Source organism: Bos indicus x Bos taurus, chromosome 6 (genome assembly GCF_003369695.1).
Source record: "Bos indicus x Bos taurus breed Angus x Brahman F1 hybrid chromosome 6, Bos_hybrid_MaternalHap_v2.0, whole genome shotgun sequence".
Lineage (NCBI taxonomy): Eukaryota > Metazoa > Chordata > Mammalia > Artiodactyla > Bovidae > Bos > Bos indicus x Bos taurus.
Genome location: NC_040081.1, coordinates 57,763,835 through 57,788,051, shown reverse-complemented (window position 1 = coordinate 57,788,051; position 24,217 = coordinate 57,763,835). Strand labels below are relative to the sequence as shown.

Genomic DNA, 24,217 nt, shown 5'->3' with positions numbered 1-24,217 from the left:
ATGGGCATGCAATGGGGCCCCTCCAGGTTCTCTGTACCATTGACGGGACAGATGCTGAGGAGAGGGCTGACAGACATGCCATAGAATCACCTGCTGTCCCTTGTGTTCGTTTACTAGGGCTGCCACGACAAAGTGCCACAAGCTGGGTGACTTAAATTTCCGAGATGTATTGTCCTGCCGTAATGGAGGCTAGAAATTCAGGACCAAGATGTCTGCGGGGCTGGTTTCTCCTAAGGGTTAAGGGAGGAATCTGTTCTGGGACCCTCTCCTTGGCTTGTGGATGATCGTCTCTTCCTGTGTGTCTTCTCATCATCTTTCCTCTGTGCGTCTAAATGTGCCCCTTTTTATAAGGACACCAGTCACACTAGGTTAGAGCCCATCCTAAGAACCATTGTTTTAACTTGGCTACCTTTGGAAAGATCCTGTCTGTAAATAAGGTCACATTCTGAGGTACTGGGGGTTAGGACCCCAACATATTTCTTAGCTTTTAGGTTTTTAAAGAATTTATTTAAATTAAAACTTATAGCTTACTGTCAGCATTAATAGTAACATACAGTTAATAGTTTTCACCCTTTTAACTGGAAATACCAAAACTCAAGAGTTTCTAGAGTTGTTGGTGTAATTATTATTATTTTCATCATTATTATTTTATATGGTGCAATTACTATTAATAAAGATTTTTGATGTTGAATGTGAGAAATTTGAAAGCCCATATTCTATATTTTCTATTCCCATGGTATTTCTCTGGGACCATAAATTTCAGAGAAAACTGTTTTCTCCGTTTATTTTATTGTGGTGGAATAGACTTATACATTTTGCCATCATAACCATTTATAAGTGTACGTTTCAATGCCATTAAATACGTTCATATTGTTGTGCACAGTCACCACCTTCCATTTCCAGAACTCTTCATTTTGGAAAACTCAAGCTTTAGACCCATTAAGTAATAACTCTCCATTCCTCCCATCCACCAGCCCCTGGCAATCACCACACTACTTTCTGTCACTGTGGTTTGGACTACTCTAAGTACCTCACATAAGTGGAATCATGCAGTATTTCTACTTATGTGACTAGCTTATTTCACTTAGTATAACGTCCTCAAGATTCATCTGTGTTGTAGCATACTGCAGAATTTTTTTCCTTTTTAAGGCTGAATAATATTCCATTGTTTGTATATATATATCACCTTTTATTTATGCATATCTTCATGTTTTAACTACTGTGAATAATGCTGTGATGAACATGGGTGGACAAATTTCTAAGACTCTGCTTTTAATCTGTTTGAATACATATCCAGAAGTAGAATTGCTAGATCATATGGTAATTCTATTTTTAAACATTTTAATTACTGTAAGTGATGCTGTGATGAACACGGGTGGACAAATCTCTCTTCAAAACTCTGTTTTAATTCATTTGGATGTATACCAAGTATTAGTAGAATTGCTAGATCACATGGTAATTCTGTTTTTAATTTTTTGAAGAACACTCTACTGTTTTCCCAGCAGCTGTACCATTTTACATTCTCACCACCAGTGCACAATGATTCCATTTTCTCCGCATCCTGGCCAATGCTTATTTTCTTTTTGATAGTAGCCATCTCAACAGGTGTGAGGTGGTATCTCATTGAATTTTGGTTTGCTTTTCCCTGATGATGGTGATGAGCATCTTTTCACTCTTTTTCAGATCCACAAGAGTCCTCTCTATTTTCAGAGGTGTTGGCCTCACACCCCCATTTCAATATTGAGAACAAAGCCGTACAGTCTGTGGAAGTGGTGAATTAATTGGGCGTATTATGGTAAGTAGGAGGCAGTTTGAAACCCCTCTGCTTTCTCACTGGTTGCATATACACCAAGTCTAACACGATCTCATTGTGAAGAGTGGGTCCTGTCATTTTCAACAAATCCTTTCTTTGTTTTTATAAAGTCCAAAGCAGAAAAAAAAAAGAGAGGAAATCCCTCCAACGTTTATGCTATAAACCACGCTCCTTCACCACTCTCACCCCTCAGGACATACACCTCACCACTGGTGTTGAGATCCTGATGCCCAGATTGTACAAAATTGCATGCTCCTTTTACTCAGAAGAATGTTCTTTGCCTACAGTTTTTAAGACATACTAAGCTAAAATGTGCATATCACTCTATCTAGAGTTGGGCTTTTGGTGATGTGGTGTGGTTATTAATCACTTTACTTTTGTTTCTGTTAAACCTGGCCCGACATCTCGCTGAGACGCTGTGACAAACACTTTGGGTCCATGACTCGGCAGGACCAGGTGTGGCCGGGCCCACCCCTTGTCAGGCAGGCGAAGGCAGCCAAGCTCGCTCAGTTCAAACATGCTCGAGGGATTCGGCACCTGGAAATCCCCACAAAGCTAGTTCCATTCCAGATCTTTCTCAACACCCAGAGGAGGGAACACAAGGACTGATTGTCCTCACAAGATTTTCTGCCTGCAGTTCCATAGTTTAGGGGTTTGTGTGGGCCGAGGGTGGCTAGACACATTTACTTATTAGTGTAGGGGCTCAAGTCAGAAAGATGCCCTAGAGCTCAATGACCAAATGTTGCACCCTGGGATTCTGTGGGGTGATATTTAGAACAACGTGATCCCCAGCCTGTGGGTGCCAATGTCAAGCCCCTCCCCCAGGCTCAGCCCGATGGCCTATTTTCCATAGGACTTTGTGATTCTGGTTTCTTGTTGCTTCCTGTCGTTCTTGTTTTCCACATTTCTTGGGCTCCATCCAATGCTGAGTAATGATTCATAGCCAGAAGGCCCGAGGCGAGAAGCTGCCACTCCAAAGAGGGAGTAACTAACAGCTCCAGGCACCAACGGCGGGCCCCTCACCCGGCCCACAGGCTCCTGGCCTCTACGCGCCTACAGGAGGAGTTGGTGCAGGGTGGGGTGATTTGTTTTCTCTGGCGGGGCTGGGGAGAAGCGGGGGTGTGCCCAGCTGAACCTCCATCTCTGGTCTTCCCGGGAGAGGTCCCTTTGTACTTCACACACAAAATGTGATGTGCAACAGTCTCTCACTTCCCTTCCTTTCTCCTTCCCTGTCCCACCCACGCCAGGTTCTTCTTTGGAAGGATTTTACTCCAACATTGCCTTGGGGGGAAGGAAAGAAAGATCTGAAATCAGGGAGGGGGAACACAGTGACTTTCTTCATGTGCCCTGAGTCTGTGACATCCACTGGTCTCTGAGCTGGCCCCAACTCCTGGGGGGTGGACCCCCAGGGCTGGTATGGGAGTTCAGTGGGGCTGACAGAAGGCCTCAGGGAGGTGCCAGCCTTGAGAGTGAGCTCCCAACGGGCACTGTACGAGATTATGGCAGAGGTGAAGGCAGTACCGACAGCCAAAGTTCACTGAGTGCCTTCTGTGTGCCAGGTGATGTTCAATTTAACACTCCCAACAACCCTACGAGGTCCATGTAATCGCTGTTTCCATTTTGCCAGTGAAGACACTGTCACAGAGAGGTCAGGATCGCACAGTGAACACAAGGCAGAGCTGGGGAGTTGTAGCCCTGGAAGTCCAGCTCTTGAGTTGACTCTCAGTCACAGCTCTATATTAACCAAGACATGGTATCCTTGTTCCTGTGTTACAAATGAGAAGACTGGGGAGTGGTGTGCTCTGTCCCACACTGCTAGGGGACACAGATGCCAGGCGCCTCCCGTCCAGTCCTGCCCACTCCTTTGTTGGGCGGGGAGGAGTTAAGGAGGGGTGGAGTCAGGATGTGACTGCTTCCTACTCGCCCTTCTCCACCCCAAGTTTCCACCTTCCTCCTGAAGCTTTGTGCTCTTGTTTCAGATGACAGGAAGCTACCAGAAAGAGAGCCAGATAGTGAGAAGCAGATGAGGAAATCAGAAACCTGCATTTGTCAATCTAGGAATCGGTCCAACACGTCTTATGGAACTGAAAGCTGGCTGCCCAGGTAAAGTGTCCAGATGCCCCAGGCAAAGGGAGGTGAACATTAGAGGAAGTTAGAGTTTCCAGAATGGTGAATGTTGGGTAGTAGAGAAAATAGAGAAGGCTAAGGTGTGACAGAAATGGGCTAGAATTAGATGCCCTAGATCTCTATGGTGGGAAGAGCCAGAGAGATTAATGAGTCCAACCTCTTATACACTATTATTAGTGAGAACTAACATTGCTTGGGCACTCCTGTGCCAGGCATTGTGCTAAGTGCTTTCCATGTGCCTATAACAATCCTATGATGCAGGTGCTATATTTGTCTTCACTAAGAAACTGAATCAAAAGTTAATTGGCCCAGTAAAAGGTAGATCAAGGCAGTCTCCCTCTCTCCAAAGCCCACATACTTTTGTACTCTTTAACATTTTATGATGAACCATTTTAAACATATACAAAATAGAGCGAATATTATAATGAAGCTCCATAATTTCACTGACCAGTTGCAATAATCATCAACACAAGACAGATCTTATTTCATCATTCATCCCTCATCTACCCTTCCAGTACTAGATTATTTTGAATCTCATACATATTATTTCTTATTGTATCATCCTATTGGTATCAGTGTATATTCTAATTGGTATCTCCAAGAAAAAAAGACTTTCTTAATGTAGCCATAATACCAGTGTTGTAGCTAAAAAAATAACAAAAATTTCTTAATACCATCAAATATCCAAACATTGTTCAGATATCTCAGACTGTCCCCAGATGTTTTTTTAATAGTTGATTTATTTGAACTGGGATTAATAGTGTCTATATTAAAAATAGAAATACCATATTATCCGGCAATTCCAGTCCTGGGTATCTATCTGAAGAGAACAAAAACACTAACTCAGAAAGACACATGCACCCCGATGTTCATACCAGCATTAGTTACAATTGCTAAGATATGGAATCAACCTAAGTGTCCATCAACAGATGAATGGATAAAGAAGATGTGATGTATGTATATATGTACGTATATATGTACAATGTATACACACACACACACACACAATGGAATACTACTAAATTATAAAAAAGAATTTCATAATTTGCAACAAGAATGGACTTGGGGAATATTATGTTTACTGAAATAAGTCAGAGGGAGAAAGACAAATACTGTATGCATCACTTACATGTGGAATCTAAAAAATAAAGCTAGCAAATATAACAAAGAAGAAACAGACTCACGGATAGAGAGAACAACCAGGGGTTACCAGTGTGGAGAGGAAAGTGGGAAGGGCAAGACAGAGGCAGGGGATTAAGAGATACAAACTACAATTAATATGTATAAAATAAATCAGATACAAAGATATATTGTGCAGCATAGGGAGTCTAGCCAATATTTTATATTAGCTATAAACAACTTTCAAAAATTGTGAATCACTATGAAGGAATGATGCTGAAGCTGAAACTCCAGTACTTTGGCCACCTCATGCGAAGAGTTGACTCATTGGAAAAGACTCTGATGCTGGGAGGGATTGGGGGCAAGAGGAGAAGGGGACGACAGAGGATGAGATGGCTGGATGGCATCACTGACTCGATAGACATGAGTCTGGGTGAACTCCAGGAGTTGGTGATGGACAGGGAGGCCTGGCGTGATTCATGGAGTTGCAAAGAGTCGGACATGACTGAGCGACTGATCTGATCTGATGGTATACACTTTACACTTACATAATTTGTAGGTCAGTTGTACCTCAATTAAAAAAAAAAAGTCCCAACATTTGGTTGATACGTAAAGTCCCCTCCCTGCTGCCATTGTTGAAGAGACAGAGTCACTGGCCTTGTAAACTTTCTCACATTTTGGATTTTGCTGATTATATCCATTTGGTGTCATTTAACATGTTCCTCCATCCTCTGTACTTCCTGTAAACTGATAGTTAGATCTAGTGGTTTGATTAGATTCACATTTAATTGTTTGGCAAAGCCACTTCATAGGCAGTACATAGTCGCAGCCCTTATACTTACACCTACTTTTCTCCGGAAGACAAAAGGTCAAATCTAACTCAGGGTAGAGTCAGAAAAAAGCCAGAACCAGGATTGGAACTCAGTCTTCCAGCCCCCTGCCCTTCCACTCATCACTGGACTTGACTCTAGAATATTCTCTTTTACTAGGAGGACAGTTTGGCTGTCATTTAATCCTCTACCTCCTTCTCTAAGAGAAGCCAATAGAGGAGCAGTGGGAAAGTTCAAGCCTTTCTCTGGCACATGGTACTAGCTTAATTTTAAACATGATGGGAGGGAGGGGTCTCCTCAAGGCTGGATGGGGCTGTGTACCTTCTGCTTTTGCTGGAGGACTGGAAGCATTTCAGCCAGAAGTCTGGCATGGAAAGGAGATAGAGCTCCTTTCAAATATTGGGAACTAATTTACTTGAGTACTGATAGGAACATTTCATCTTTTTGACTTATCCATTTTCGTTGATAGAAAAGAAGTAAGTGAACACTCAGTGCTGGAGGCCTAATGAGGCACACAGAATTCCACTTGGGGGAAAAGGAAAGGAAGAGCTAGTGAAGATGGCAACCCTTCTGTGCATTTCAGCACAGGGAGCACTTTTTTTTTTTTTTTTCCTATTCCTGCTACACTGAGTATACAAATGTCAGAACCAAGATTGATTCAGATAACCAGAATTCTTCCCATTGCAATGGGAAGAAACCACCCTATACCAAAGATTGGACCAGGGAGAGGGGTTGGGGAGGAAAGATGACCTGAAGGCACAATTACAGTGAGCATTCACATTCATTGGACACTTAAAACACACTGGGAAGATTATTTGCAGTATCTCACTGGGGCTTCCCTGGTGGCTCAGACAGTAAAGCGTCTGCCTGCAATGCGGGAGACCGGGGTTCGATCCCTGGGTTGGGAAGATCCCCTGAAGAAGGAAATGGCAACCCACTCCAGTACTCTTGCCTGGGAAATTTCATGGACAGAGGAGCCTTGTAGGCTATAGTCCATGGGGTCGCAAAGAGTCGGACACGACTGAGAGACTTCACTCACTCACTTAATCATCACAACAGCCCTGCAAGGTAAAACAGAGGTGCTTTAATCGAATCTGCAGGTGAGGAGGGATGTGAAATCTCACAGATACTATCAATGAGGCAGAATTCAAATCTCTGTCTTTCTCATATAGTGTCTGTAGCTTAACCATTAGGTTACAAGGTCAGCCAAATGAAGATGGTGATTTGAGAGGGGCTAGAAATCCAGAGGGCTTCCCTGGTGACTCAGACGGTAAAAGAATCTGCCTGCATTGCAGGAGACCCAGGTTTAATTCCTGGGTTGGGAAGATCCCCTGGGGAAGGGAATGACTACCAATGCCAGTATTCTTGCCTGGATAATTCAATGGACAGAGGATACAGTCCATGGGGTTGCAGAGTCAGACAGGACTAAGTAACTAACACTTTCACACTTTTTTCTGGGAATCTAGACAGGAGCTTCTATAGGGTTCAGGAATGGCTTGGATAAGGAACACAGGGGCCCCTAGCCTTGGGGGACAAGTCATCTGATATTTTAACACAGGTCTCTGAAGTTCATGAATCGAATTTTATGGACAGAGGGATGGGAAGCCTCCACAAGTAGTTGCCATAGAGAAGTGATAGGCACTCTCCTGCTCCCTCTCTGTCAAGTTTAAGGCTCCTAACTGGAAAGGATTATTGGGGTCACATCTGACACATGTAAAGCCTTGTGTAAATTTGAAAGTGACACCTCTTGAAGGGAGATAAATTGCAAAAGCTGCCCCTCTGGGAGGCCCCTTCTGCAAGAGTGCTATCTGTACAGGGCCCACTGCTTGGGCCAACGGTGGGTCGGATTTCAGCCCCCTTCATGGTCTCAGCCAAGCCGTAGAGTATGCAGCAGTCTCTCAAAGAGCCAAGCCGGTTTTCCACCCAACATGCTGTGTGTACACTTGTCAAGGCCAAGTGACCCTTGCTGAGCTGTTATCATCTTTTGGTGGTTGTTTCATGTGACTGTGGTCTCAAGTCAGCTCAGAAGAGGGCAGAACCCAATTACTAGATTACTCACGCTGCTGATTTTCTTTCTTTCTTTCTTTTTTAACCACATCCACAGCTGTGGCACATTCAATGCTGTGGCAGTCAAATTTCCCCCGTCTAACTCAAGAGGCCAGGTTCCCCCACCAAAGCCTCCAAGGGCCGCATGGTTCCCAGGCCTGAACCCTGCCTCCAACAAGGCCTCTTCTGGTCATCAGGTCCAGGTAGGCTAAGTGCAACCCTTCTCCAAAGCCTCCTCTGACTGTGCCAGCCCCTGCAGATATGCCTGTGAAAGCCTAACCGGCCTGCAGGGACACCTGTACTCCAGGCCAGCTTCAGGAGCAAATACTGGTGAAAGGAACACACACAGAGATGGGCTGACACGGCAGCTCCAGAGACCTACTTAGAGATCTTGGAGGGCCTCCTAGGGAGGTAGGGAGTGGAGGTAGCTCACCTTGTGGGCAAGGACACAGTGGAGGCACCAGGGAATTTTGTTTGTTTGCTGTTTTGTTTTGTTGCTGCTATTGTTTCATTTATTTTACCTTTTCTAATATATTTTTAAATTTTTCTAACTTTGTTTTTTACTTTTTGTTATTATTCTACTCTTTTCTGTTTGTGTCTTTTGTTTTTTGTTGTTGCTGCTTTTTTCTTTTGATATTTGTGTGTTGTTTTGTTTCATTTTGGTTTTTACTTCATTTTATTTTTATCTTTAAAAAATTTTTGTTTTTGCTTTTGTCATTTTTGGGTATTTGTCTTTTGTTCTCTTAGCTTTTCTTTTAGTTTTTTGTTTGTTGTTCAATTTTTGTTTTATGTTTAGGTTAGTTTTGTTTTTATTATTGGTTTTGGACTCTCATTTGTTTAGATGTCTTATTTTTTGCTTTCCCTTTTTTTTTTTTTGGTGTTGTTGGTTTGTTTTTTGTTTGCTTGGATTTGTTTTTATTATTTATCTATGGTTTTATTTCTATTTTCCTTTCTTTTTTTGTTTCTGTGTTTGTTTTTGTTTGGTTGGCTTGGTTTTTATTATTTGCCTTGGGCTTTGTTTGTCTGCTATCTTTTATCCCACCCACCCCCCCCCCCCCCCGCCCCGATGCTGCACATCTTGCAGGTCTTGATTCCCAGGCCCGGAATCAAGCTTGAGCCTCTGTAATGGGAGCACCAAGCTGCTGGACAACCAGAGAAGTTCAGGCCCCAGGGAATATTAATTGGTGTGAGTTCTCCCTGAGGTCCTCATCTCAGCACCAAGATAGGGCTTGACCCAACTACCTGCAAGGTCCAATTCTAGATGCCTCTGGCCAAACAATCAACAAGACAGGAACACAGCCCTACCTATCAACAAAAATGAGGTGATAGAGAAATATGTTACACATGAAGGAGCAAGGTAAAAATGTGCAAGACCAAATAAATGAAGAGGAAATACCTGCAGTCTACCTGAAAAAGAATTCAGTGTAATGATAGTAAAGATAATCCAAAATCCCAGAAACAGAATGGAAGCACAGATCAAGAAAATACAAGAAATGTTTAACAAGGACCTAGAGGAACTAAAGAACAAATAAATAGTGATGAATAGCACAATAACTGAAATGAAAAATATACTAGAAGGAGTCAATAGTAGAATAACTGAGGCAGAAGAACAAGTAGGTTAGCTAGAAAATAGAATGGTGAAAATAACTGCTGAGGAACAGGATAAAGAAAAAAGAATTTAAAAAATGAGAACTGTCTCAGAAACCTCAGGACAGCGTTAAACACACCAACATTCAAATTAGTGGGGTCCCAGAAGAAAAAGAGAAAGGGTCTGAAAAAATATTTGAAGAGATTATAGTCCAAAACTTCCCTAAAATTGGAAAGAAAATAGTCACCCAAGTCCAGGAAGCACAAATAGTCTATACAGGATAAATCTAAGGAGAAACATGCTGAGACACATATTAATAAAACTAACAAAAATTAAATTTGAAGGAAAAATGTTAAAAGCAACAAGGGAAAAGCAACAAATAACATACATACAAGGGAATCCTCATAATATTATAAGCTGATTTCTCAGTAGAAACTCTGCAGGCCAGAGCAGCAGGAGTAGCAGGCTATATTTAAAGTGATGAAAGGCAAAAACCTATAACCAAGATTATTCTACCTAGCAAGGATATCATTCAGATTCTATAGAGAAATCAAAAGGTTTACAGACAAGCAAAAGCTAAGAGAATTCAGCACCATGCAACCAGCTTTACAACATATAGTAAAAGAACTTCTCTAGACGGGAAACACAAGGGAAGAAAAAGACCTACAAAAAAACAAACCCCCCAAAATTAAGAAAATGGTAATAGGAACATACCTATCAAAACATTACCTTAAATTTAAAAGGATTAAATTCTCTAACCAAAATACACAGACTGGCTGAATAGACACAGAAACAAGAGCTGTATATATGCTATCTACAAGAGGTCCACTTCAGACCTATGGACATGTACAGACAGAAAGTGAGAGGATGGAAAAAGACATTCCATGCAAATGGAAATCAAAAGAAAGCTGGAGAAACAGTACTCATATCAGACAAAATAGACTTTAAAGATTGTTACAAGAGACAAGGAAGGACACCACATAATGATCAGGGGGTCAATCCAAGGAGAAAATATAAAAACTTACAAATATTTATGTACCCAACACAGGTGCACCTCAATACATAAAGTGAATGTAATAGCCATAAAAGGGGAAATCAACCGTCACAGAATAATAGTGACTTTAACATCCTACTTGTACTAATGGACAGATCATCCAGACAGAAAATTAATAAGGAAACACAAACTTTCAATGACACACTAGACCAGATAGACTTAATTCATGGTTATAGGACATTTCATCTGAAAGTAGCAGAATGCACTTTCTTCTCAAGCGTACATGAGACATTCTTCAGGATAGTCCCATCTTGTGTCACATATCAAGCCTCATTAAAGTTAAGAAAATTGAAATCATACTAAGCATTTTTTCTGACCATAGCCTATGAGATTAAAAATCAATTACAGGGAAAAAAAACCTATAAAAAACACAAACACATAGAAGCTGAACTTCTGCTACTGCTGCTGCTACTAAGTCGCTTCAGTCGTGTCCGACTCTGTGTGACCCCATAGACTGGCAGCCCAACAGGCTCCACCGTCCCTGGGATTCCCAGGCAAGAATACTGGAGTGCCATTTCCTTCTCCAATGCATGAAAGTGAAAAGTGAAAGTGAAGTCGCTCAGTCGTGTCTGACTCTTCGCGACCCCATGGACTGCAGCCCACCAGGCTCCTCCATCCATGGGATTCTCCAGGCAAGAGTACTGGAGTGGGGTGCCATTTTCCTTTTCCAGGGGATCTTCCCGTCCCAGTGATCAAACCCTGGTGTCCCACATTCCTGGCAGACGCTTTAACCTCTGAGAAGAAATCAAAGACAACAAAAAAAGATGGAGTGATATACCATGTTCTTAGATTGAAAAAAATTCAATACTGTGAAAATGACAGTGATACCCAAAGGAAACTACAGATTCAATGCAATCCTTATCAAATTATGCAATCCTTAGCAAATCCTTATAAAAAAGTCCTTATCAATGGCATTTGTCACAGAATTAGGACCAAAAGTTCTACAATTTGTGTGGAAACACAGAAGACCCTGAAGAGGAAAAGCCATCTTGAGAAAGAAAAATGAAGCAGGAGGGATCAGGCTCCCTGACTTCAGACTAGTCTATAGTAATTAAGGCAGAAGGGCACTAGTGCAGAGTCACAGATGGACCTATCATATAGAGTGAAGGATTAGCCTATCATAGAGACTATCATATAGAGTGAAGTAAGTAAAAAGAGAACAAATATCATATATTAACATTATATATGAAATCTAGAAAAATGGTACAGATGAGCCTATTGGCAAAGCAGAAATAGAGACACAGGCATAAAGAACAAATATATGGACACCAAGGGGAAAGGTTTACTGAGCATGGCCCCCCCCATCAAACAAGACCCACTTTCCCGCACAGTCAGTCTTTCCCATCAGGAACCTTTCATAAGCCTCTTTTCCTTGGAGGGAAGACAGAATGAAAACCACAATCACAGAAAACTAATCAAAACAGTCACATGGAACACAGCCTTGTCTAACTCAGTGAAACTATGAGCCATGCCATGTAGGGCCACTCAAGACGGACAGGTCATGGTGGAGAGTTCTGACAACACGTGGTCCACTGGAGAAGGGAATGGCAAACCACTTCAGTATTCTTGCCTTGAGAACACCATGAACAGTATGAAAAGGCAAAAAGATAGGACAATGAAAGACGAACTCCCCAGGTTGGTAGGTGCCCAATATGCTACTGAAGAAGAGTGGAGAAATAACTCCAGAAAGAACGAAGAGATGAAAACAATGCCCAGTTGTGGATGTGACTGGTGATGAAAGTAAAGTCTGATGCTGTAAAGAACAATATTACATAGGAACCTGAAATGTTAGGTCCATGAATCAAGGTAAATTGGAAGTGGTCAAACAGGAGATGGCAAGAGTGAACATAGACATTTTAGGAATCAGTGACAATACATATGGACATCACTGGGTAGTCAATACCAAAATCAGATTGATTATATTCTTTGAAGCTAAAGATGGAGAAGCTCTATACAGTCAGGTAAAACAAGACTGGGAGCTGACTGTGGCTCAGATCATGAACTCCTTATTGCCAAATTCAGACTTAAATTGAAGAAAGTAGGAAAAACCACTAGACCATTTAGGTATAGCCTAAATCAAATCCCTTACAATTATACAGTGGAAGTGACAAATAGATTCAAGGGATTAGATCTGATAGACAGAGTGCCTGATGAACTGTGGATGGAGGTTCGTGACATTGTACAGGAGACACGGATCAAGATCATCCCCAAGAAACATGCAAAAAGGCAAAATGGTTGTCTGACGAGGCCTTACAAATAACTGAGAAAAGAAGAGAAACTAAAGGCAAAGGAGAAAAGGAAAGGTATACCATTTGAATGCAGAGTTCCAAAGAATAGCAAGGAGAGATAAGAAAGCCTTCCTCAGTGATCAATGCAAAGAAATAGAGGAAAATAATAGAATGAGAAAGACTCGAGATCTTTTCAAGAAAATTAGAGATACCAATGTACCAAGGGAATATTTCATGCAAAGGTGGGCATGATAAAGGACAGAAATGGTATGGACCTAACAGAAGCAGAAGATATTAAGAAGAGGTGGCAAAATACACAGAAGAACTATACAAAAAAGATCTTCATGACCCAGATAACCACCATGGTGTAATCACCCACCTAGAGTCAGACATGCTGGAATGTGAAGTCAAGTGGGCCTTAGAAAGCATCACTATGAACAAAGCTAGTGGAGGTGATGAAATTCCAGTTGAGCTATTTCAAATCCTAAAAGATGATGCTGTGAGTGCTGCACTCAATATGTCAGCAAATTTGGAAAACTCAGCAGTGGCCACAGGACTGGAAAAGGTCAGTTTTCATTCCAATCCCAAAGAAAGGCAATGCCAAAGAATGCCCAAACTACCGCACAATTGCACTCATCTCACACGTTAGTAAAGTAATGCTCAAAATTCTCCAAGCCAGGCTCCAACAGTATATGAACTGTGAACTTCCTGATGTTCAAGCTGGTTTTAGAAAAGGCAGAGGAACCAGAGATCAAATTGCCAACATTGGTTGGATCATCGAAAAAGCAAGAGAGTTCCAGAAAAACATCTGCTTCAGCTTTATTGACTATGCCAAAGCCTTTGACTGTGTGGATCACAACAAGCTGTGGAAAATTCTGAAAGAGATGGGAATACCAGACCACCTGACCTGCCTCCTGAGAAATCTGTATGCAGGCCAAGAAGCAACCAGTTAGAACTGGACATGGAACAACATACTGGTTTCAAATCAGGGAAGTAGTATGTCAAGGCTGTATTTTCTCACCCTGCTTGTTAAACTTATATGCAGAGGACATCATGTGAAATGCCGGGCTGGATGAAGCTGGAATCAAGATTGCTGGGAGAAATATCAATAACCTCGGATATGCAGATGACACCACCCATATGGTGGAAAGCAAAGAGGAACTAAAAAGCCTCTTGATGAAAGTAAAAGAGGAGAGTGAAACGTTGGCTTAAAACTCAACATTCAGGAAACTAAGATCTTGGCATCTGGTCCCATCACTTCATGGGAAATAGATGGGGAAACAATGGAAACAGTGAGAGACTTTATTTTTGAGGGGATTCCAAAATCACTGCAGATGGTGACTGCAGCTGTGAAATTTTTAAAAGACACTCGCTCCTTGGAAGAAAAGCTATGACCACACTAGACAGTATATTAAAAAGCAGAGACATTACTTTGCCGACAAAGATCCGTCTAGTCAAGGCTATGGTTTTTCCAATAGTTATGTATGGATGTGAGAGTTGGACTATAAAGAAAGTTGAGTACCAAAGCATTGATGCTTTTGAACTGTGGTGTTGGAGAAGACTCTTGAGAGTCCCTTGGACTGCAAGGAGATCAAACCTGTCAATACTAAAGGAAATCAGTCCTGAATATTCATTGGAAGGATTGATACTGAAGCTGAAACTCCATTACTTTGGCCACCTAATGCAAAGAACTGATTCATTGGAAAATACTCTGATGCTGGGAAAGATTGAAGGCAGGAGGAGAAGGGGAAGACAGAGGATAAGATGGTTGAATGGCATCACCGACTTGATGGACATGAGTTTGAGCAAGCTCTGGGAGCTGGTGATGGATAGGGAATCTTGGCATGCTGCAGTCCATGGGATCTCAAATAGGACATGACTGAGCAACTTAACTGAACTGAAGAGGAAAGGGAGGATGAGATGAATTGGGAGATTTGGATTGACATGTATGTACTTCTACATATAACATATTTAACCAGTGAGAACCTACCATAACACAGGGAACTCTAGTCAATGCTCTGTGGTAACCTAAATCGAAAGGAAATTTTAAAAAGAGGGGATATATAAATATTTATGGGGTTTCCCTGGTGGCTCAGAATGTAAAGAATCTGCCTGAAATGCAGGAGACCTGTGTTGGCAAGATCTGGAGAAGGGAATGACTACCCACTCCAGTATTCTTCCCTGGAGAATTCTGTGAACAGGGGAGTCGGATGGGCTACAGTCCAGGGGGTCTCAAAGAGTGGAACCCAAATGACTAACTAACACTTTCACTTTCATGTATACTTAAGCTGATTCACTTTGCTATACAGCAGAAAATAACACCACATTGTAAAGAAACTATACTCCCCCTAATTTTTTAAAAATGCACAGAGTATTATAGTTACATTGCTTGAAAATAGAAAGTAGAGATGAAGTGAGTGTGATAGTCATTCAGTCATGGCTGACTCTTTGTGACCCCATGGACTGTAGCCTGCCAGGCTCCTCTGTCCATGGAATTCTCCAGGCAAGAATACTGGAGAGGGTTGCCATTTTCTTCTCCAGGGAGAGATGAAGGCTTAAATACAAAGAAAAAAAAAAAAAAAAGAGGCCAGGCTGACAGTACTGTATATGTGACCATATTAATCTTTCTTTTTAATAGAGCTGATTAAGCTAAATGGCATATTTATGTCATTGGATTTTGTAAAAGAACATGAAAAACAACTGGCTTTTTATAAACATTTTTTTTTAATCATGCGAAAAGCTCAAGGTAAATATGAATCTGTACAAACTGTCAGGAAATAAATTTGGTTGTGACTTGGATATGGTCATTCCACTTTTGGAAATTAATAGTCAAGAAATTCTAAACAGAAAAGAAAAACAAAAAACTTCTTTTTATAAAGATATTCACTGCTGTATTATTTATAATAGGGAGCAAATAGAAATCAGCTGTTCTTTATGGTGAATTATGATATGTATTATGTAACAGTTTTACATAGTTTTTAGAACTTGTGCTTGTTAAATGACATAGATGCCTATCTTATTGCACGGGGAAAATATCAGGAAACATGTAAATATCAAGTATGGTCACAACTATGCCAGGCTTGCTTAAAAGACTTCAGAAAGATATACTAAAAGCTGTCTTATTAGACTAATGATAATAACGAACATTATCGTATTTTTATTATGTACTGGGTATTGTTCGAAGTGACTTACATATATTAACTCAGTTTATCTGTGCAGCAACACCTTGAGGTAAGTACGACTATTATGATTCCATTTTACAGATGAAGGAACTGGGGCAGAGCATTAAGCAAGCTACCCAAGTCTCCTAGTGTGAACAAGGTCACAGCTGAAAGAGAAATCCAGGAAGCCTCAATGGCCATGTCTCTTAGCTGTCAGTCAGTTCATGGAAAAATAGAAAAAGGATAATGTGGAAAGATATCATTAAAAATGTTACATGCAGCCTGGGACATTTTGTCATAATAGAAAGCAAGGAAGCTGCAAAAGATTCGAGGGCTATCGTCAAGAGCACTCAAGAGCTAAATGGAAGAGGTTCCCCTCGCCTAAAGAAAATACTCCTGGGAATCAATAACGGTGGTGCATTGAAACACATCAATATTTTGAAACATATAGGTTTAATTATGCAGGAAGAAAAAGACCTGCATTGGTCCCTTTAGAGGAGCTAGGAAATAACTCATTATTTTGAAAACTGGTAAATAGAGGAAAAGTATTTGTACTGTACAGAACCTAGGGTTACTAAATTGTTGATGAGGGCAAATTTTTATTTATGGAAATATTCCAGATAATACTGAGGAATTGAGGAATGAAGCAGAAATAGTAATTAGCACAATTTTTAACCCCCAATAAAATAATGGATTAGGCAGTAGATGCTAATGTTACAGAAAAAGACATAGCCAGAGTGCGTACTTATTTATGGAATTATCACATCACCATCTATGAAGTATTCAAGCTACACAAACAAAACGTGAATCAGTTGCATCTCTAGATGTGACTCTCAATTTATAAGAAATGCAGGAGACAGAGAAGTGCTTTAAATGACATGATGGGGAATGAAATTAGCAAAATCTAGTCTGGTAAAATTTATAGAACAGGATTGCAAGAAAAAAAGATGGAGAGTGGGGCCTTAGATATTAAAAGAGACTAATTGCAACAATCTCATCTGCATCCTATTTGGAGGAAAAATTCCTTAAAACATTTTTGAGACAATCAGAGAAATTCAAATACTGCTTGGATGTTTTATTGAATTAAGGGATTATTGATGCTTTTGAACTGTGGTGTTTGAGAAGACTCTTGAGAGTCCCTTGGACTGTAAGGAGATCCAACCTGTCAATACTAAAGGAAATCAGTCCTGAATATTCATTGGAAGGACTGATGCTGAAGCTGAAACTCCAATACTTTGGCCACTTGATGCAAAGAACTGACTCATTGGAAAAGACCCTGATGCTGGGAAAGATTGAAGGCAGGAGGAGAAGGTGATGACAGAGGATGAGATGGTTGGATGGCATCACAGACTCAATGGACATGAGTTTGAGCAAGATCCGAGAGTTAGTGATGGACAAGGAATCCTGGCATGCTGCAGTCTACGGGGATCACAAAGAGTCATACACGACTGAACTGAAGGGATTATTGTTCATTTTTTAAGTGTGATGATGATACTGTGTTATACTTTTTAAAAGAAGTCTTATCTTTTAGAGATGTATTATTAAATATCTGTGGATGAAAATATATTATTTCTAGAATTCACTTTAATATGTTTCAATAGCAAGGGGGAAATGAATAAGGGATGGATGCAATAAAGATTGGCCATTGACTGAACATTGTTGAAGCTGAGTGATGAGTACATACAGGCCGATCATACTCTTCTTTCTACTTTTATACAGGCTTTAATATCTCCGTAGTAAAATATTTTTAATGATACAAACATATCTTAAATTTGATCTTATATAAAGTATTTAAATATTTTACTGTAGAATTGAGGGCTAGTAGTAGGCAGTGAATGAAGGCATGGACTAAGGACCGGACTGCCTGGTTTGACCTTCAGTGCTATCACTTACCAGCTGTAAAATCTAGAGTAAGAAACTTGATGTCACTCTATCTCAGGTTCCTCATTTGTAAAATGGGATTAACAATGCCACCTACTTAATACTTCATTGATTTAATATGACAAAAAAATGAGTAGAATTTCTCCAGTGTCTAAAACAGTTCATGGCACATACTGAGCAGGATATGAATTTAATATTTTTATTGAATTTCTTTTCTTTTTTGTCTATGGACATAAGAATCCTGAAAAATGTCTTCACTCATTTTGCATTTTATAAATATGACTCTGATCCCACTTCTGATCACCAACTCCAATTCTAACACCAACTAATGATCCTGGTACCAATTCCAGTATGTGGGAGTTCTCCCCACATATCCAAGCAATTACTGTTCAGATTCTATTCAACTCAGTTCTTACACTATTTGGGGAGAGCATATGAACCCGCAGGTTAAGGACTCAGTCCCATGAGATTGCCCACACACCCTCAACTTTAGATGCCAGTCATAAGTTCAGGCATGTTTCTGACCCATTGGCTATACGCTGATGTTTCCAACAACTCCCTCCTTGGGTTCAATGAATTTGCTAGAGTGACTTACAGAACTCAAGAGAAACATTCTACTTAGTAGACCACCAGTTCACTATAAAAGAATATAACTCAGGAATGGCCAGATGGAAGAGATGCATAGCTGGGGAGGTATGGGGAGAAGGCCCAGAGCTTTCATACCCTCCCCAGCTATGCACTCTCCCCAAGTGTCCATGTGTTCCCTGCCAGGAAGCTCTCCAAACGCCCTCCTTTTGGAGCTTCATTGCATAGGCATCATTGATTAAGTCATTGGCCATCGATGATTGAACTCAACCTCCAATCCTTCTCTCTTCCAGGAGGTCTTGGTGTGGGAGTAGAAGATTCTACCCTCTAATCACTTGGTTGATTGTCCCAACCAACCTCCATCCTTAGGCTACACAGGTGCTTCCCAAAAGTTTCCTCATTAATGTAACAAAAGGCACCTTTTCTACTCTCATCACTTAGCAAATTCCGAGGGTGCTAGGAGCTCTGTGCCAGAAATGTATTAATATTTCTCATTACTAATTTCAGTATAAATAACAATATTCACCTATTCAATCACTCACCCTAAATGTATCAGCTGCAATTTTCCAGTTTCTTTAAAATGGAGCAAGAATTCAAAGATACTGAGGGCAAATCCTGCTAGATTTTAATGTTACTTTCAGTCTTTTATAGTTGCTTGTCTACACCTAATCTGACAGTATTTTTTTTTTATCATGCCTCACTTTTATCAAGCCTTTCAAAGAAACTTGATTTTCTTAAGACTGTTCTTTCTGCATTGTATTTTTATTATTTACCTGATTCCTAATTACATTACAAATTTCTATTGCAACCATTTCAAATATGTCTGGGAACAAAGAAACTGGCTCTTGGTAAACAGACAACGCAACTGGTGGCAGACGTGCTCAGATGTTTTCTGAGAATGCCACTCGAACGTGTTAAGCGGGCTGAGGGCATCAGAAAAGTGCTTTACAGGTAGAGTGGAGGCTGCATCAGTCAATCTGGTGGGTTTATTAAGTGGAAATCAGTTAGGGAAACCTGGTATATGCATGCCAACAGTGGCTGTGTTTGGGTAGCCCAGTCTTCCTTCTATTCCAATCTGTTTTAATGATTATGTGTGATAATTCCACAAAAATTAAAAAAAAAAATCAGCACTTCAAGTTCTTGGGGGGGGGAAATACATATATAGTTAGCAAATCTATCCACAGAGGACTAGAATGCAAACACAAAGAAAATGTGCAGTGAATATTGGTCATCCAGACACTCTTGCATGCAAACAACAAGTGGCTGAATTCTACGAGCTTCCCATAACTGATTTCCACTGTTCTTGTGAGAAGTGACAGTGAGGACCGCTGATGCTCAGACCCTAGGACAGTGTGTATATCGAACACTGCTGTTGCATGATGCCAATTCCTGAATGCTACAGCAGTCCAACTTCATACTCAGACGGTTCACACACTCTAATATTCACATTCTAGTTTCATTTTGACTTTAAAGTTACACAGAAACCAAATGATCAAAACTGCATTTCTTTCTAAATCTACATGCAAATTGTGAGGCAGGGATTCCCCTTGTCACTGGCATTCCTTTACAGAAAGGATGCTGGGCAACCTCAAGCACCGAAGATGTGAGCTGCCTGAATACCAATCCAATTTTGCTAAATTAGACATATCCTGTGTTTGCCCAAATTTCACAAAGCTCACTCTAGTCTGCTTCTCTGTGATATATGATGTTACTATGCTTTTTGATCAACTGTTAATTCTCACAGTCCTCCTTGAACAGGAGAGGAAGTGAGAGAGGTGTGTAGCTACTGCTGTATTCATTCTCATCACTTGACAGAGGGGGAAGCCAGAGTTACAAGTCAGATCTGTTTTTATCACCCTGGGGCATTCCGCATCTCTCCTCTGACTTGGAGACTTGATCGTAGGGGCACTTCATGAGAGGTGCTCACAAGAGAAATATTTGAACCAAACTCACCTCATTAACAGTGGCGGTGACAATGACCAACTTTGGAGCATTTAAAAATACAGGTGCAAGATACTGAATTTCGTTTTCTGTGCTATACAGTAGGTCCTTGTTATTGATCTATCTTATGTATGGTAGTATGTATCTGTTAATCCCAAGTTTTGAATTTTGATAACCTATAATGAAAATGTATACATGCATAAATATATTTATGTATAATTGTACATCTGAAATATTGTAAGTCAAATATATTTCAATTAAAAAGAAGGTACAAATACAATATAACATATATATATAGAGAGAGAGAGAGAGAGAGAGACTGAGAGAGGGTTTCCCTGGTGGCTCAGATGGTAAAGAGTCTGCCTGCAATGCAGGAGACACAGGTTCAAACCCTGGGTTGGGAAGATCTCCTGGAGATGGGAATGACTATCCACTCCAGTATTCTTGGCTGGGGAATTCCATGGACAGAGGAGCCTAGTGGGGTACTGTCCATGGGGTCACATAAAGTTGTAGCCAGAACACACCAGTTCCCAGTCCTCATCACTTCATTACATGTTTCTAGAAGTCTGAGCCTGAAGTACTGTTCAGAGAGTCCTATTGCCTAACGAATTGTGCAGACCAAGTAGCCAACCTTGTCCCCAATCTCCTTAAGTGTAATGATGTCATTCACAGACAGTACATTCATATTTACATTTCATCAGGGGAATGTATTTCCTTGTTATCACAACGTTCCCTATGATAGCAAAGTCAAACAGAAAAATACACGGCAACTCCCTCTGAAGAAACCCCCTGCAGCTAACATTTCCCGCAACTTGCTCCACCTTACTCTGTTTTTCTTCTAATTGCCAGCAGATCATTCTTTCATATACTGAAAATTTGCTGGCATTATTCAAAATAACTCCAAACCACAAATATTTATTGGATTCATTCATTCACTTAAACAATTATTGGAGAATCACCAATAATTTATACAAGATGCATGAGAGCTAGGCTTGGAAAAGAAAGATTAGCATAGCAGTGCCATTTCTGAAGTCAAGGAAAAATGGTATCTGATTATGCAATCAGATACTTTTGAAATTATTGTTATTCTCATAGGACTCTATGCATATAATTATTGTGAGAATGTGAGAGTTTCTGCAATACAGAAATCCAGCTAAAGGCAGTCTAAAGCAATAACAGCACAGAGTGTCACTATGGTTTCTTTGGAGTCCACAGGCAGGAAAGAATCCTAGAGAATTCCAAAAATGTAAGCTGCTTTAAGCCAAAGTCTAGAAAAAGAGGAACATTTATCAAAAATATATTCCTCCAATGCTATCTAAACTAAGCCCAGCTATTTGGTTTTCAATTTATTATTTCTCTCAGTCTAAAAAATAAAAATCTAATGAAATATAGATCAGAAGATGAAAATGAGGTCAGTGCTGCTTCTAGAAGATTGTTCTCAATAATTTCTCTTTGCACAGCATCTGTGCAGGGTAACTTTGCTGCTGTTATAGTTAAGAGGTGTTATGTATTTTCCCCTCCTTTAATCTGGGCCAGCTTTGCAAGCTGCTTTGGACTAATAGGGCTTCCCTGGTGGCTCATCTGGTAATGAATCCACCTGCAATGAGGAGGACCTGAGTTGGGAAGATTCCCCTGGTGGAGGGCATGGCAACCCATTCCAGTATTCTTGCTTGGAGAATCCCCATGGACAGAGGAGCCTGGTAGGCTACAGTCCATGGAGTCGCAAAGACTTGGACAGGACTGAGCGACTAATCACACACCACAATATAATAGAATGTGATGGAAGTGATGCTGTGTGAGTTCCAGGCCAGGGCGTCACCAAGCCTTGTAGCTTTCTTAGAACACTCCCCTGAGACTTCCATGTATGAAAAACAGCTTAGATTATGGATGTTTAAGAAGCCACAAGGAGAAGCACTGCTAGGCCTGTGAGTGAGGCTGGCTGGACTTCCTAATCCACCTTCTGAGCTTCCAGCTGGTTGCAAACACATAGATAAGCCCAGGTGAAACCAATAGAAGAAAAGCTCAGGATGATTTATAAATTACTGTTGTTTTGAACCATATAAGTTAAAAAAAAAAAAAAATATATATATATATAATAATTTTTGCCATTCTAACCATTTTAAAATATACAATTCAGTTGTATTTAGTATACTCACAGTGCTGGGCAACCATCGCTATCATCTAGATCAATAATATTTTCATCACCCCACAGGGAACCTGTACCCATTAAGCAGTCGCTCTCCATCAGCCCCTCCCTCCAGCCCCTGAAAACAACTCATCTGTTTTCTATCTCCATGGATTTCCCTATTCTAGGTATTTCATATTCATATATGGCTTTTTGTGTCTGGCTTCTCATTTAGCATGATGTTTTCAAGTTTCATCCATATATTTTATGGCATATATCAGTAGTTCACAACTTTTTACAGTCAAATAATATTTCATTGTATGGACATACCAATTTGGTTTATCCATTCATGGATTAATGGACTTTTAGGTTATTTCTACTCTTTGGCTATTATAACTAATGCTGCTATGAATATTTGTATGTAAATTTTTGCTAGAATAACTGTTTTTCAAATGTCTTCAATTCTTCTGAGTTTATACCTAGGACTGGAATTGCTGGATACTATGGTAATTCTATATTTAATTTATTGAGGAATCACCAAATGAGTTTCCACAGCAGCAGGTTTCCATTTCGCATTTCCACTGGTAAATAGGAGGGTTCCAACTTCTCCACATCCTCTCTCCATAGCCTCAGCACCACCTGTTATTCTCTCTGTCTCTCTTACAGTCATCCAAGTGCATTGGAAATAGTATCTTACTATGCTTTCATTTTCATTTCCCTGATGACTACTGATGTTGTGCATCTTTTTTGTTGGCCATTTGTATATCTTTGGAAAAACAGCTGTGTCTACTCAAGCGCTTCATTTTTTAAATTGGGTTTCTTTTCTTTCTATTGTTGTGTTGTGAAAGTCTTTTACAAAGTCTGGGTGTTGTTCTGTCGCTCGGTCATGTCCAGCTCTTTGTGATCCCATGGACTGCAGCACACCAGGCTTCTCTGTCCTTCACCATCTCTAAGTCTGGATACTAGACCCTTATCAGATATATGACTTTAAAATATTTTCTCCCATTTTGTGGGTTGTATTTTAACTTTCTTGATAGTGTCTTTTTTGATGCACAAAAATTCTTAACTGTGGTGAAGTTCATTTTTTTTTTCTTGTGTTATTTGTAATTTGGTGTTATACTGAAGAAACTGATATCAAATTCAAGATCCTGAAGGTTTACCCCTATGTTTTCTTTTAAGCCTTATGATTTTAGCTCTTATATTTAGGTCTTTGATCAATTTTGCATTAATTTTGTATATGATGTGATGTAAAGGTCCTACTTCTCTCTTTACATGTAGATTTCTAATTGTCCTAACACTAAGTGCTGAAGAGGCTATTCTTTCTTCATTAAGAAGAATAGTCTTAGAACTCTTGTCAAAAATTAATTTAATGAATCACTGATTTTGAGGCTGTTGTCATGTAGCAATAATTAACTGATACATTTCTTGACCGGGTGAAGTTCACCTGGTGAATATAGTATATTCTGTGCTCATAATCATAATGTACCTCATCTTTCCTTGAAACTTTACAAATAAAATATGTAAGAATAATGGAAAATAAAATAATTTTTCCTTGACCATAAACACATCAAATAGATCATGAATGGAAAGTTAGCTTGCATCACATTTAAGGTTAATATTCTAGGAATGGCCACTTGTGACTTGATATCCGAGTTTCCAAAAATAGGGCTAACCTTCTAGGGTTTATATTCATTGTCTTTTGCTGTATACAAAATTACA

The 24,217-nt window shown here is 40.2% G+C and overlaps 1 long non-coding RNA gene across 1 annotated transcript in view; it reads left to right on the top strand.

The window, feature by feature from the left end:
• The window catches only part of LOC113894208, a 234,109-nt gene extending 216,981 nt beyond the window's left edge, over positions 1-17,128 (top strand). The window contains exons 3-5 of the long non-coding RNA XR_003511515.1: positions 1,684-1,795; positions 3,793-3,916; positions 16,069-17,128. This is a non-coding gene — a long non-coding RNA (uncharacterized LOC113894208). The remainder of the gene's footprint in view (positions 1-1,683; positions 1,796-3,792; positions 3,917-16,068) is intronic.
• The last annotated feature ends 7,089 nt before the right edge of the window (positions 17,129-24,217 follow it).